This window comes from Psammomys obesus, unplaced genomic scaffold (genome assembly GCF_907164565.1).
Source record: "Psammomys obesus unplaced genomic scaffold, mPsaObe1.curated_primary_1811, whole genome shotgun sequence".
Classification (NCBI taxonomy): Eukaryota; Metazoa; Chordata; class Mammalia; order Rodentia; family Muridae; genus Psammomys; species Psammomys obesus.
The window spans coordinates 19,794,854-19,808,892 of record NW_026596051.1 but is presented as its reverse complement, the minus strand read 5'-3'; the positions used below and the strand labels follow the sequence as shown (position 1 = coordinate 19,808,892).

At 47.9% G+C, this 14,039-nt stretch overlaps 1 protein-coding gene across 4 annotated transcripts in view; it reads left to right on the top strand.

The window, feature by feature from the left end:
- The first annotated feature begins 3,998 nt into the window (after window positions 1-3,998).
- Window positions 3,999-14,039, top strand: part of Tbc1d14 (TBC1 domain family member 14) — a 92,721-nt gene continuing 82,680 nt past the window's right edge. The window contains exon 1 of one of the 4 annotated variants that reach the window (XM_055623934.1): window positions 3,999-4,034. The gene's annotated coding sequence lies outside the window, so the exon portion shown is untranslated. Of the gene's footprint in view, window positions 4,035-4,563; window positions 4,689-14,039 lie in introns of those variants that run through there. The other 3 variants (XM_055623937.1, XM_055623935.1, XM_055623936.1) reach the window with 3 other exon arrangements.

The window sequence follows — 14,039 nt, the reverse complement described above, 5'->3', positions numbered from 1 at the left end:
CCTGTCTCAAACAAAAACAAACAAACAAATGAGGAAAACACTGGGCATGGTGGTACATACCTTTAATCCTAAGACTTGGGAGGCAGACAGATCCCAGAGTTCAAGGCTAGCCTGGTCTACGGGGAGAGTTCTAGGACGGCCAGGACTACACAGCCCCCCCCCCCCAAAAAAAAAAAAAGAAAGAAAAAAAGGGGAAATTCTAGTTGATAGGCTTTTTGGTAAGAGTCCAAGTCCAAGTCCAAGTCCAAGTCCAAGTCCAAGTCCAAGTGCAGTGAGGTATGGTGGGTTGCAGTGGCCCCTCTGGCTGCCTAACGCTGTTTTGTTGGCACCCTCTGCCTACCTCAGGTTTCTGGCCACCAGCCTGCTAGCAGTTCTTGCCTCTTTTTTTTTTTTCTTGTACAGTTTTAAGAACCAACCAGAGAAATCCAAATTCCAAGCATTGTGTCCTAAAAATGGGAACTGTGGTCTCCATGGTGAAGAAGGTAACACTCGAACAGAATGGAGAGGGAAAGGATTGGGTCTTGGAAGGACTCCGAGATACCTCTGGCTGAAGACCTCTGGACAGAGCCAGCAAAGTCCCAGGGTGGCATGTGAACCTGTTATTACTGTAACCATGCCATGCCAGGAGCCAGTGGCATGGGAGGCAGGGTGGAGTTGAGCAGAACTTGACCTGGGGGCAATGGAATAGAACTGTGACACCTAGGCTGAGTGGCTTCACCTCCCAGCCCTATCCTTCTCTATAAGATGTAAGGCAGTGAGTGAGCTTGGAAGGTTGTGGAGATCAACCTCTGTCACAGAGGTGAGGTGCTAGCCAATGCCAGGAATGACTCCAGGTAAAGATAGGTGTAGGTGTGCAGTTCATGTGTTGGTGGCATTCGTGGAGGTTGGGATCTGTGTGTTCAGGAAATGAGATCCATGTATCTCTGGAAGGAAAGTTAGAGGGTCCTAATGGAACAGCTATTTTGTGCCTACCACCCATCAACTGCCTGAGGATTCTTCACCCTTCTCTCTCCATCTGTTTTCTCCCCGGTAAGTCAGAGGGTTGGCCTGACGTCCTGATGAGGACCCTCCTGGAGCTTCATCTGGTTAGATAACCTTTTTCCTTATAAGAGGCATGGCCATAAATTGCAGCGCAAACTACATCTATCTGTCCTAGGAGCCCCCATGAAAGCAGGAGTTGTGGGCTTGTGTCTTGAGTGTATAGCAGATGCACAGAGATGGTTTCTATGGCTACTAGTTCATCCTGAGGCATTCCTGCTCCTCTAATCAGATACCCAATAGGGCACATGTGGGTCATCCCTGGCAAGGTCTCTCCCTCCCCCAAGGCTTGTTGGCTAGCATTCTTTGTCTATATTATATTGTTGGGGTGTGTCAGGATGGTTCTAAGAGACCTCCAAGAATGCTGGAAACTGGCAAAGTGGGACAGCTTAGCTTCGTCTAGGACCATCGCATTATCTATTCTGACCTGTTCAATCCTCGAAACAGTGTGGGAAAGGGAAGGGGCTGTGTGTTTCAGAGATGCAGGTGGGGGAGGGGATGGGAACAGAATCTGTGGAGTTGGCCAGCCAGAGTCTCTGAGGAGCTGGCCTGACCATAAGTGAGAGGTTTACAGCTGTCAGAGAAAACTTGCTCAGGTGCAGTGCTTCTGGAAACCTTCAGCAGAGCCTGAAGGAGGAGAGGTGGGATGGCTTCTCCAGGGTAGTTCTTTTGCAGTTGCATGAAGGGCTGTCAGCTTGACAGGGTTTTCTTCTCTGTATCTGGGAGCTAGACATGTCAAGTTCTCAGCGGGGTAGGGGCTGAAAGTTACCACACACTGTAATGCTATTCACTCTGTGTTTTGTTTCAGACTCGAGTTACAATGAGGCTTTATCTAGACCACTTCTGGGCACTGATGACAAAAGGTAAGACATAGGTCAAATCCAAGGGATGGAGAGTGATGATGTGTAAGAAGGAGACACTGGTTCTGGTACCAGGCTGGTGAGTGTGAGGCAAAGTCAGACAGAGGGTGTAAACTGCAAACCTGTGTACCACAAAGAGTTTTTGATTCTGGAAACAGTACAATGGTTCCTTGTCATTGCAAGGTTTTAAAACTCCAACACTCAGCATTAGGGCTGGAAGGTGAGGAGTCATGAGGACTCCTGTGCAAATAGACATTCTGATCCAGTGTGTTAAGGTGTGAGATGGGAGTGAGGCAAGTCTCTGCTTTCCAGTAAGTGTTTAAATCCAGCTGTGAGGGTACAACAGGTGTGATGGAAACCTGGCATTGTTTTCATTCAAAACTGCCAGCAACTTAAGCACCTTTAAATTTCTATTATGCAGCAAATGCCCTGAAAGTCTCTCAGCACTCTGCATGGCACTAAAAGATTGCCTATTTAAGCTTCCACCCTCCTGCCATCGTAAGTGGGAGCTAAGAGTAATTAGAGTCATGACCCAGGGAGGAGACTGAAGCTAGGGCTTATCAAGTAGCCTGTGGGCACTGTTGAGCTCCTAGAATGGCTACAATCTGGAGTGCCACAGTTACCCTGTTTGGATGGTCCTCACTCTCAGTGGAGGCCAGTGCTGTTAGGCTTGTGGGGCTGAAAACTTTTTGGGTAGGTGCTTTCCTGCTCATCTAATGGCCACAGGGCTGGACTTAGCTAGCTCAAGGCTCTGGTGGGATGGCTGAGAGCATCAATCTCATGGCCTCAGGTGGCTGTGTGAGACACAAACATTGCTTCCTTGTGAAACAGCATATGTCACAGGGAAGTTTAAAAGTTACAACACATGTAAGAGACCCAAGATACTCAGATATGACCAGGCACTCATTTTCCTCCCTGCTCATGCTGAACTCAGGCCACTGAGCTAGCTCCTACTTCTCTCTGTGTTCTGGTAGGGATGGTGAGCATTTCATAGCCGTTGAGCATAGTCAGCCTTGGTGTTGTAAGCCCTTCTTCCACACTGTAGTCAGGCTTGTGAAAACACTTAAAAACATTTGAGAGAACTGTACAGAGGCTGAACCATCACCTACTGTTTAGAAATGAGTGTGTAATTAAGGCAGGAGTGGTGGTACATTTTTGTAATCCCAGCACTGGGGAGGTAGAGGCAGGAGGACCAGGAGATCATCTAAAGGTTGCAACTTTGAGGCGAGCATGAACTGAGAACTGTAACTAAGACAACTGAATTTTCTTCTGCATGCCCAAGATGTCTACCCAGGGAGATCCCTCTTCCTGTAGGACTGTGATGGTTCCAGCCTTCCCAAAGACTTGAGATGCAGTCAGGCTTTAAAAGACTTTTTTCCCCCTCTAACTTCTCAGGGTCTGGCAACTCCCAGAATAACAAATCATTCAGAATACCCTTGGTATGAGCCCAATCTCTGTAGTTTTTGCTACTTAAAAAAATATCCATAAACACAGGTGTGGTTTAATCCTAGCATTCCAGAGGCAGAATCAGGTGGATCTCTCCATCCCAGGCCACAGTGGGACACAGTCTAGTGCAGCCCGTCTAATTCCTAAGCGAGTCCATCACACAGCTTCTCTCTCTACTCTCTCTTGGGTTTTGAGACAGGGTTTCCCTGTGTAGCCTTGGCTCTCCTAGAACTTTGTAGACAAGGCTGACCCTGATCTCGAGATCTACCTTTTTTTTTTTTTTTTTCTTTTTTGGTTTCAGCATACAACTTTCAAAAAACACCGATGGACCTTGTACATCACTGCCCGATGCTCGGCCTGCTGGGCTTTGGGTGCTAAAATATTAAAGTGAAGACAAAAGTTTAGTGGTAGGCACTAAGCTAATGAGTCAGTAATCAGAAAAGCCCGTTTCACAGATGAAGAGGCTGAGGCTATGCCGGGAGGGTGTTCCGAGGTCAAAGATCCGTACTCAGCACTCAGGTGTCCCTGTACACACTCTGTGGGCCTGTCAAGGATCCCCCAGCTGCTGGACAAGAGAGCCCCATCGATGCGCTCCGCCGCTCGGCTCCTCACGCCTGGCCCAGCCCTGTGCGCTTCTTTCCCCTCCCTCCACTTCCCACTTCCAAGATGGCCGCGGGCGGAGCCGACCAGGTAAGGGGCCCCTGCCGGGCGTCTGCGGTGCCGGTGTGGACCCTGTGACTCTCTCAGGGCTTTTCTCGCAGCTCCGCTTAGGACTAGGAACAGAAAAAGGCCCAGGGCATAATTCCCGAGACCCAGGGCGGACGCTTAGGCAGGCCAGAGGAGCGGCGCCGGTGAGGTGCGGGCTCCGAGCTTAACGGAGGCGCGCCGGGGGCGGGAGCCCGGACGGAAGAGCGGTGGAGGACGGGCGGGGGCGTGGCTAGGGAGCGGGGCGTGGCCGTGCGCCGGTCCCAGGGTGTGTGGCTAGTCCGGTAGACAGCGGGTGCGGAAGAGCGGGGGGCGTGGCTAAGGAGTTCTCGGGGGCGGGGGGCGTGTCTGTGGAGCGCTGGGCGTGGAGAAACGCCTGAGGCCCGGAGAGCGGTGTCTGGAGTTGGGTGCTGGGCGGAAGAGCGGCGGACTTTTGGGGGCGTGGCCGTGGAGTGCGGGGCGTGGTGAGGGTGGGTCCTGGCGCTGGCTGCTTTTATCCCTCAGCGGCTAGCAAGCACCTGCTGCGACCGGGCGTCCGTGGTGTCAAGCTTCCTCATCCAGCAAGTTGCGGGCCCCACGGGGCCTGGGCTGCGGGCCACGGACGGGCCCAGAGATGGCGTTGGAGCTACGGTAGTTCGGGTACTGAAGGGCTCTGCGGGGTCAGGCTGAGAGGTTGAGGAGGGCTGGCGCTAGCCCCTGTAACCTGCTGCTGCGTTGGCCAAGCGGGGCGGCCTGGAGCGGCCAGGCTCCTGAAGGGCGGGTGGGAGGGCTAGTGTTCCGAGGCTGACAGCGACTGCCCTGGGTCAGAGCTTGTCGTGACTTGAACTTGGTGAAAAGTTTTCTCCTCAGATGCGGTGCTGTGAGCCGTAGTGGAGTAGTCGGCCCTGCTCGTCCCAAGCCAGCGTCCTCCTCAGACCCCTGTCCTGTTCAGATCTCTGCCCTGTTCAGATCTCTGTCCTCTCCAATCCCCTCTCCTGTTCAGATCCTAATGCTCCTCAGGTCTCCTCAGACTCCTGGCCTGTTCCATTCTCACACCCCTGGTGTGCTCGGATCTCCATCCTCCTAAGACCCCCATTTCCAGAACTTAGTAAAGTTTTCTCAGATCTGAGGCTGCGACTGGTTTGGCTGACTTGCGCGGGAGTGTGGGCTGCAAACCGAGTCTGCTCAGAGCGGCAAGAGCCTGAATCCTCGTCAGATCCCTGACCTGTTCAAACTCTGTCCTCCTCAGTCCTTCCTTCTTAGCCCATTGTGTTGTGTTCATATCTTCCTCCTCATGACCAGTTCTTCTCAGACTGCCAAACCTCTTCCTTAAATCTCCCGGCCCACTGGGTCTCCTCCTGTCTTGGGTTCCTTACTCTGGTTTCTGGGCTGCAGAAGGTCTCCCAAATTAGGGACCCTAGACCATACTGTTCTTCAGATTCCTATCCCTGGGCCATGTCCTCCTCAGATCTTCACCTCTTTGGCTGTAGAACCCATTTAATTTCTAGAGACCCTCAGTATTGGGCATCTGCTAGGCTAGAGGAACAACCTGAACTCTTCCCCTTAACCCCTACTCAGGATTTTGTCAGCCATGCAGGGCGTGACTAGCTTTCTGTAGTGGGTGATGGAGCCCTTAGTGAGGCTGGGGATGTCAGAGATAGCTCCTGATCAGGCTTAGTGAAACCTGAAACTGCCTCGGCCTTAAAGTGGTATAGGTGGAACTTTATCTCCCAGGTGGCACTGGAAGATTCTGTGTGCACTGTTGCACGTTGTCACTTCTGGAGGCTATGAGTATTTCATGTCTGCTGGCTAAGGAAGGAGTCCTGGTGTTTGGGGACAGCAGTCTCCCTCTCACCAGCACCCTCACACTACAAGAGGTTATCACCTTGGCAGCTTTTTTGAGGATGGGTTGCCTGTGCTGCTGGCAGCTCTGCTAAAGGGACTGGGCCAGCCTTTGTATCAGTCTGGCACCCTTCTGTATCAGTGCCAAACTAAATCTCAAATTTGGTACCCTCTTCCAGCTCTTTCACTGCTTGCTTTGTTGTATGGGTTTGACCTATTGAGATCTGAGCTCCATGATCCTCATGAGACCCAGCTGTAATGAGAACCTGGCATGTACCTGCTGCTTAGGGTTATTGTGTGCACTCTTCCGGAACATTAAGAGAAGGAGGTGTGACTATGGGAGATGAGTTGAGAGAGAGAGAAAGAGAGAGAGAGAGAGGTGGGATGCAGATTGAGGCTGGTGTCTCACAAGACAAGGCTCTGCTCACTCTGTTGTCCTCTGTGGTCCCAGCAGACCCTAGTGCGTGTTTGTTTAGCACCTTACGTGCATGAGTTGAGCTTGCTTTCTTTCTGAGCAGCAGAGTTTTTGTACTCTGCCTTCAGCCCATCTCCTCACATTCCAAATCTCACTTGGCTCCTAGGGATCTGTGACTCTATAGTATCTTCAGCTAGCCTTGATTGTTAATGCAAGAGAGTGAGTTCCTTATCTCCAGTGTCTCCTTCCCCTCTACTAGGACTAGTTCCCTCCTAACCTCTCTAACAGTGAGGACATGGCTTCAGGGAGCCTTGTCTTAAGAGTCTGACTCCCCATGGCTCAATGATCCTTAACTTCTTGTTCCCAGCCTCAATGCTGAGCATCTGCCACATGATGTGGGATCTTGAGACCTTGGAGAAGATTTGTGTGTGGATATATACACATACACACATATATATGTGTGTATATGTATATATATGAGTTTGAGAAATTGTGTATGTATTGTCTTCTGATATTTGCTTTACGACTAGATATAAAGTGTCTTTGGCCAGGAGTATTGAAACTTTTTGACTGTTGAGTTGGAAAGCTCGCAGGACTAGGTCAGTTTGGGTAATTTCATTTTTTTCCTTGGGAAAATTAAGGCCCAGAGTTCAGTCAGTGCTGCATAGCATGTGTGCGGAGAGATGCTATCAGCAAGACCTGTGTACACAGAGTGGCTGTGTCTGGGCTTTGTAATGCAAAGGTGTTGTTAAAATTGTGGACCTGAATTGGCTGTTCATCTTGTGCCAAGAATGATAACACTAGCCGAGATCTTCTAAGGCTTAGCTCAGGCCAGGCATAGTTCTAAAGGCATCATATGACTTTCTTCCCCTAATCTTGTTAATTGCCTGATAAGGTAGAGTCTACTGTTGACTGCATTTTGCAGTGAAACAGAGGCACAAGAAGGTAAACTAATCCAAGGTTACACAATTGGCAAGTGGAGGCGTTGGATTTGAATCCAGGTAGGCTATTCTGTTGTCTGTAGCTCCTCTCACCCTACTTACTTTTAAAACCATCTTGCAAAATCACATTTATTTATTTATTTATGGTGTGTGTGTGTGTGTGTGTGTGTGTGTGAAAGAGAGAGAGAGAGAGAGAGAGAGAGAGAGAGGCTAACTTTCAGTCACTTTTCTCCTTTTACTTGTTGGTCCTGTGGATTGAACTCAGGTCATTAGGCTTGGCATCAAGCACTTTTACCAAGTGATCATCGTTTTAGCCCTAAAACCTTTTACACATTTTTATTATTGCTGTGCTTATGTGATGCATGTGTTTGAGCATATCCATGCTGCACGTGTAGAGGGTGGAGGACAACTTTTGGAGTCAGTTCTCTCTATTTACCTTTATGAGGGTTCTAGGGATGGAATTTAGGTTGCCAGGCATGTACAGCAAATGCCTTTACCCGTTGAACCATCTTGTTGGCCTTATTTTAAAGAAGTTTTGAGGGCTAAAGCTATGGCTCAGCATTTATGAGCACTTGCTGTTCCTCCAGAGAGCCTAGGATCAATTCCCAACATCTACATGGCAGTTCACCTGTGTAACCCCAGTTCTAGGGGACCTGGTGCCCTCTTCTGACCTCAGCAGGCACCAGTTACAGACATACATGGAGTCAAAAATACTCATACAGATAAAGTAATTTTAAAAATCCATCTCTATTAAACTCTAATAAATAAAACGGTAAATATTGTTAAGTGTTCAGTTTACTAGTTATCACAAAGTTTAGGGCTTGCATTTTTAAGTATTCTAACAGGCTATGTGGGGGGTTCTGATGTCATACCTTCCTTTGTGCAGCTTTGAGCAAATTGCTTTGCTTCTCTACATTTCAGTGTCTACAATATACTTAGCATACTTGTGTCTAGGTCATATGTCCCCTCTCATGTACAGCACATGGTGAGTTCTCAGAGTGGTCTCTTTTGTTAAGAATTAAACATGTGTTGGGCAGTGGTGGCTCAAGCCTTTAATCCCAGCACTCGGGAGGCAGAGGCAGGCAGATCTCTGAGTTTGAGGCCAGCCTGGTTTACAGAGTGAGTTCTAGGACAGCCAGGGCTACATAGTGAAAAAGACCCTTTCTCCAAAATAAACAAAGAATTAAAGAATTTAAATTATGTTGTCTTTGTGAAGTGGTCTTCATATCTTCCTTATTCATCATCACTTCACAAGTTCTGTTTAGTCTTTAAATGTAGCTGAAACATTTGGAGTTGAGGAGAAGGAACTCCTCATTGATTTAAAGTGTCATTTGGACCTTTTATTGTAAAAGATGTATTTATTTATCATTTATACAGTATTCTCCCTGCATGTGAGCCAGGAGGTCAGAAGAGGGAACCATATCTCATTATAGACGGTTGTGAGCTACCATGTGGTTGCTGGGAATTAAACTCGGGACCATTTAAGTAGAACAGTCAGTGCTCTTAACCTCTGAGCCATCTCTCCAGCCCTCATTTGGGCCTTTTAATCATAGCACCTATGGGTGGTGTAAGTTAAGTGATTGTTCTTTAGAGTTTTGAAAAGGGAGCCTTTGAGACCCTCAACAGTTTAATGCCACAAGCTTTGAAGCCAGGTGTGCTGGAATATGCACGGATGAAATGGTTTCCCCAGAATGTGGGAACTTCAGATAAGTTGCTGTTTACTCTCTAGAGGAATATGTGAGTTTAGAAAATTGTTTTAGGACTGCCCCCTAAAAGCTTAGTTAAACAAACAAACAATAACAACAACAAAATGACTTTTATAACCAACTTCCCTTCTGCACATTGGCAGTACAAAGGGGAGGGGGTGCTCCCCCTCTTGAGTCAGATCCAGGTTAGCCCAGCATGGCTGCTTTCTTAGCCCTGGCTCTTAGTTTTGAGCTGAGGTTTGCTAGCGCTCCTCTAAGTAGATGGGTGTGAAGATTGAACACCTGGCAGCTCGGTGTTCCTGGTAGGTGGCTGCACCTGTAAACTGGTAATGCTGGCACCTGAGACCTAGGACTTTTCTGGTCCTTTTGTCCTTTCTGCCAGTCAGGACGTAAAGAGAGACTCTTTTCCTGGTTAGTTCCTGTGTCGTGCTTTGCAATACAAGGGAATTCACACAAGCATATTGTATCCGTGGGTCTCCTTGGGGTTAGACCTCATTCCTATCCTTTTCTGAGCTAAAGTTTGTCTTCAACACCCTGTGTTCTGGGCTGACATGCAGCCTGGTGGATCCACTGCTTCTGGGAAGAAGAGAAAGGCCTCATCAGAACCCTTGCTGTGGCCCTCCCCCACCACCGGCTTTCTCGGGAATGTTGGCTACAGAAGGCTTGTAGGGTCTGTTCAGCTTAGAACAGAGCCTGGTCTGCATTGCATGGTAGTTTTATGGTGCTACACAGGTGGAAGGTGCTTCAGGTGTGATCCTGCTCTCCTCATACTGATTTTGGTACATGTGCCCTCAGGCATGGCTGAATAGAAATTAGCTATGGTGCTTTGTCCTTGGAGTAAGTATAATTGGTTCTCATTCTTGAGAAAGCCTCTTGGGGTCCTCTTTTGTCCTGCCCTTTGATGGTCAGATAGAACAATAGTGTTTCTTTGCCAGTGGTACCAGGAATCCTCTTTCCTCAGGAACGTCCAGATAGGAGCCGGGTCAGCAAGGGCTGGTTGGGCCCATTTTTGTGTGTGTGTATGTGTGTGTGTGAGGGGAAAGACAGGCAGTCCCCAGGAATGGTGGTAGGGGCTTTTTGTTCTTCTGCAGCCACTAGGGATGGGATTTCCCTTTCTAAGGACAAAACTAATCATTTGGTCTGAGTTTCAAAAGTAGTTTCTTTTGTGAAGATTCTGGCCATGTTCTAGGTCTTGAATTTTGGGGAGGAGGAAACCAAGTGGTTGTGTCTAGACTCAGATAGCCCTGTCCATATCACTGGTAGAGCCTGGGTCTCTTTGTCACTTGTCTTACACAAAGAACTGTCCTATGGGGTGACATTTGGGGCTATTCTAGACTCTCAGGCAGTTTCCTCTTTGCTTCCTGCAGAGCACATGAAACTCATGTGGTCTTGCTATGAGGGTTAAAAACAGCCTTCCTCTTATGCCTGCTTCATATCTTGTGTGTTTTTCTCTAGTCCGGAAAATGATGACTCATCACCATTTACCCTGCGTTTTGTGCCTCCCATGGCAGTATGCTCTTTCCTTCCTAAGTGGACTCAGCTAGTGCCTGAGTCTGCCCAGGTTAGAGTGCCTGCTGCAGGCAGAGTGTGATGCTCTGATGTTGCTCATGTAGATGTAAGAAAATGAGTGTAGAGGGAGGAATATTTGTTTCCCTTTCCTGACTGTCATTGTGGATGGTGGTTCTCTTTGTCGGGTCTGCACATACCTGTACTGAGTGGGTTGCCCAGCTGTTGGTCTTTGGTATGTGCACCTTGGTGTTACCAGGACTCAGTGGGATTGTCCTACTTGCATGCTTCTGTTAGTGCTGCCCTTGTTCTCAGAATATAACTCAGATTTCAGTTGAATGCATGGATGGGACTGTCTGGGAAACCTGCCCACTTGAGGACTTGGCTGTTAGTAATTAAATCAGCACGCACTTTTAAAAATCCTTAATCCATGGTAGGCATTTGGCCAGATGCTGAAATGCAGAAATGAGTAGAACTGCTCATGAAGTTTGGGATCTGATGGCAAGAGGCAGGAGAACAGTTGTAAAATCCCATCATTTTAGGTGGGGTGTGGCAGAAGAACATAGAAAGAGCTTTAGAGCTTCATGAAGGGGCTGGGAAGGGGGCCACTGTGTAGAGGAAGGAGGTGGCAGGTGGGAGCTCCCTGTGCCAGAAATTGCTGGAGCCCAAAGCCCCTGATGACCTTGCTGGGCAGGAGCTCCTTGCTCCCTACAGTGGCCCCAGTTAAGTTGCATGTTGCAAGGTAGGGAAGGCAGAGATGATGGGAGGGCCTTTGTGCCTGCTTAGTTGGGGAATTTGGGCTCAGTCTGTGCATAGAAAGCATGTGACTTGGAGGCAGGCCACCTACTTTAGGCCAGCTTCCAAAGTTCACCCTACAGCCTTGTCTCAAAAGCATGTGCCTTGTTTGTGCAACCTCCTTCTTGTTGGGGCACTGGCAGAAGGCAGAAGGCCGGGAGTGTGGCCTCTGGTTTTATGGCATTGGTAGCACCATGTGGAAGGGCTCAAGGACCAGGTGGCCTTAGCCCTTTGCAGAAGTTGGTCCTAGAGTATTGCTTTGTTAGGATTACTATTGCTGAGACAAAACACCGAGACCAAAAAAACAAGTTGAAGAGGAAAGGGTTTATTTGGCTTACACTTCCATATTGCTGTTAAAAAGTCAGGACAAGAACTCAAACAGGCAAGAACCTATAGGCAGGAGCTGATGCAGAGACCATGAAGGGATTTTGTTTCTGGCCTGCTCCCCTGGCTTGTTTTCTTATGGAACCCAGGACCACCAGCACTGGGATTAAACCGCCCATCATGAGCTGGACCCTCCCCTGTCAATCACTGTAAGAAAATGCCTTACAGCTAGATCTTATTAAGGCGTTTTTCTTAATTAAGAGTCTCTCCTTTTAGATAGCTCTAGTTTGTATGTCAGGTTGACATAGACTAGCCAGTACAAGCACATTGCAAGCCAGAGCATTCTTTCCCTTTTAGGCTTATTTCCTCAAAGATTGACACTCTGTTTCTGAGGCTTAATGAATTACCAGAGGCCTCAGAGTTCATCTGGCCTTACCTGGAAGAGGCCCAGGGAACACCGTGGCTCTGGGCTCACAGCCCTAGTTTTTCCCCCAGTTCTTGACTAGGTTTGGAGGAGGGTCCTTGGAATTAATTTATGAATGTGATGCCACTGTCTGAATGAGGTGGTTTCTCACCTCAGACAGCACTAGGCACCTTATGTTTTTGCCCAGGCACTGACTGCTGTGCACTCTAGGAACAGAATCTATTGTTAACAGTTGAATTGCATCTCCTTACAGGCACTTTGGCCAGATGTGGCTAGAAAACAAGGAAATGTGTCTATAGAGGACCTGTGAGGTCAGGTGTCCATCTTCACCACACCTGGCTTCACCACATCTCCTCCTTTCTTTTGTCTTCAGACCAGCCTGTAGTATAGTATTTTTATGGTTCACTTGCTAGGGAGCCAGGAAGTTCAGGCTCAGAAAGGGTAAGCACCTCTCTTGAGGTCATCTCAGCTGGTAAGTGGCAAAGCCAGAATTTCAGCTGCGCCTGTAAAGATTTCCTCTTCTGACCAATGCCTTGTGCCAGTTTGATCTGTCAGAGGCTGATGGTGTTTTGATATATAGTAACCTTTGCCTTTCAAAGATTAGCTCTTAACTATATGATAAGAAAGAAACATATTGTAGTCTTTCTTTAATTAAAAAGAGTACAACTTCCAAATTTGTGTGTATTTGCAAATACTTGTATCTTTTTTGTGATTCTTGTTTCTTAACAGAACAATTGGTTAAGTTTTCCCACAGGATGGAACACAGAGATGGTGTGTGATATCCTTGAGGGGCACATGGATGCTGGACTCAGGGTGAACATCAGGGCAGTGTGAACCACGAAAATTAAAATGTGTCAACACCTGCTGAAGGGAGGCCCAGATCCTTGAGAAAGAACTGAGTTGTCTGTAACTTTAAAAACTTTTTTCAACCTTACATAATTTTGTTTCCATACAAACTTAAATTTGCCTATGTTTTTCTTCTGGTGTGGTACCCTGTGGTTCTAACTTGTAAGAAAAATAGGTTATCAGTCAGTACAACTCTTGAGTTAAATGAACCTTACTTGCATGATCATAGTTTTCTGTGGCTCAGTCTATTTCTGAATTCTGCCTTTCCATTCACTCCCTCCTGTTTCTATTTTTTCTCTTTGCTGCACTGGCTGACCAGCTCTTTCAGTTTCTGGGAGGGGGGATTATTTCCCTCCCCCCTTTTTGCTTTTAATCACTTTGCTTCTGCTGCACTTAAGGAGACTGGCTTCCTGAGAGCTGCAGGAGCCTTCTTGTAGAAGCTAGGCTAACCCCTAGCAGGTGAACTGCTGTGCCTGCTGAGCCTCGGGGCCCTCAGCCACATTTTGTTTAAAGATAGCAGCTGTTCTTCCAGGGCCAAGTGCCCGCCCATTCATCTCTTTCCTTCGTACCTAATTTCCCCAAGGTTGTCTGTAGTGGAGCTGGGGTTACAGTTCAGGAGTGGCTGGAGTCTGGAGTTCTCGCCCTTATGTTCTACTGTGGTCAGGTTATGGTGTGCCATCTAATCTCTTTAGCTTTGACATTTTAAAAGAAAACAAGAAGTAACCTTTCACTGGGGAAAGTTGACAGTGTGCTTACGGGCTGTGTTCCTCAGACTGGATTTTTTTCCAGGCTTGTGCTTGCCTCTTTGGCCAGAGAACCCTGGGCATGTCTTTGAGGTGTGTATGGCCAGTGTTTTAGACTCTTCTCTCAAGTGCTGGCTGTTGTTGTTCTTCTATTATTAGCATATCTCCACTGAACTAGCCTCCTGTCCTGGGTTTAAGGAGCCTATTCCAAGCCATTTAAAACTAGATGTGGTCTTTCCTCTGACCCCAAATCCTGTTTCTCTAGCTAAGTCTGATCTTGGACTATTCTGAGTGCTTGGCTTCTGTTGTGAAAGAAAAGCATGCCCTGTCTTGGACTTGAGTGAGCATGGTAGTGCTGGGGAAGTATATGCTTGGGCAGTCTTACTGCAGATGGCGTGCTTGTGGGTTGGCAATTTTCTTTCTTTCTTTTCTTTTCTTTTCTTTTCTTTTCTTTTCTTTTCTTTTCTTT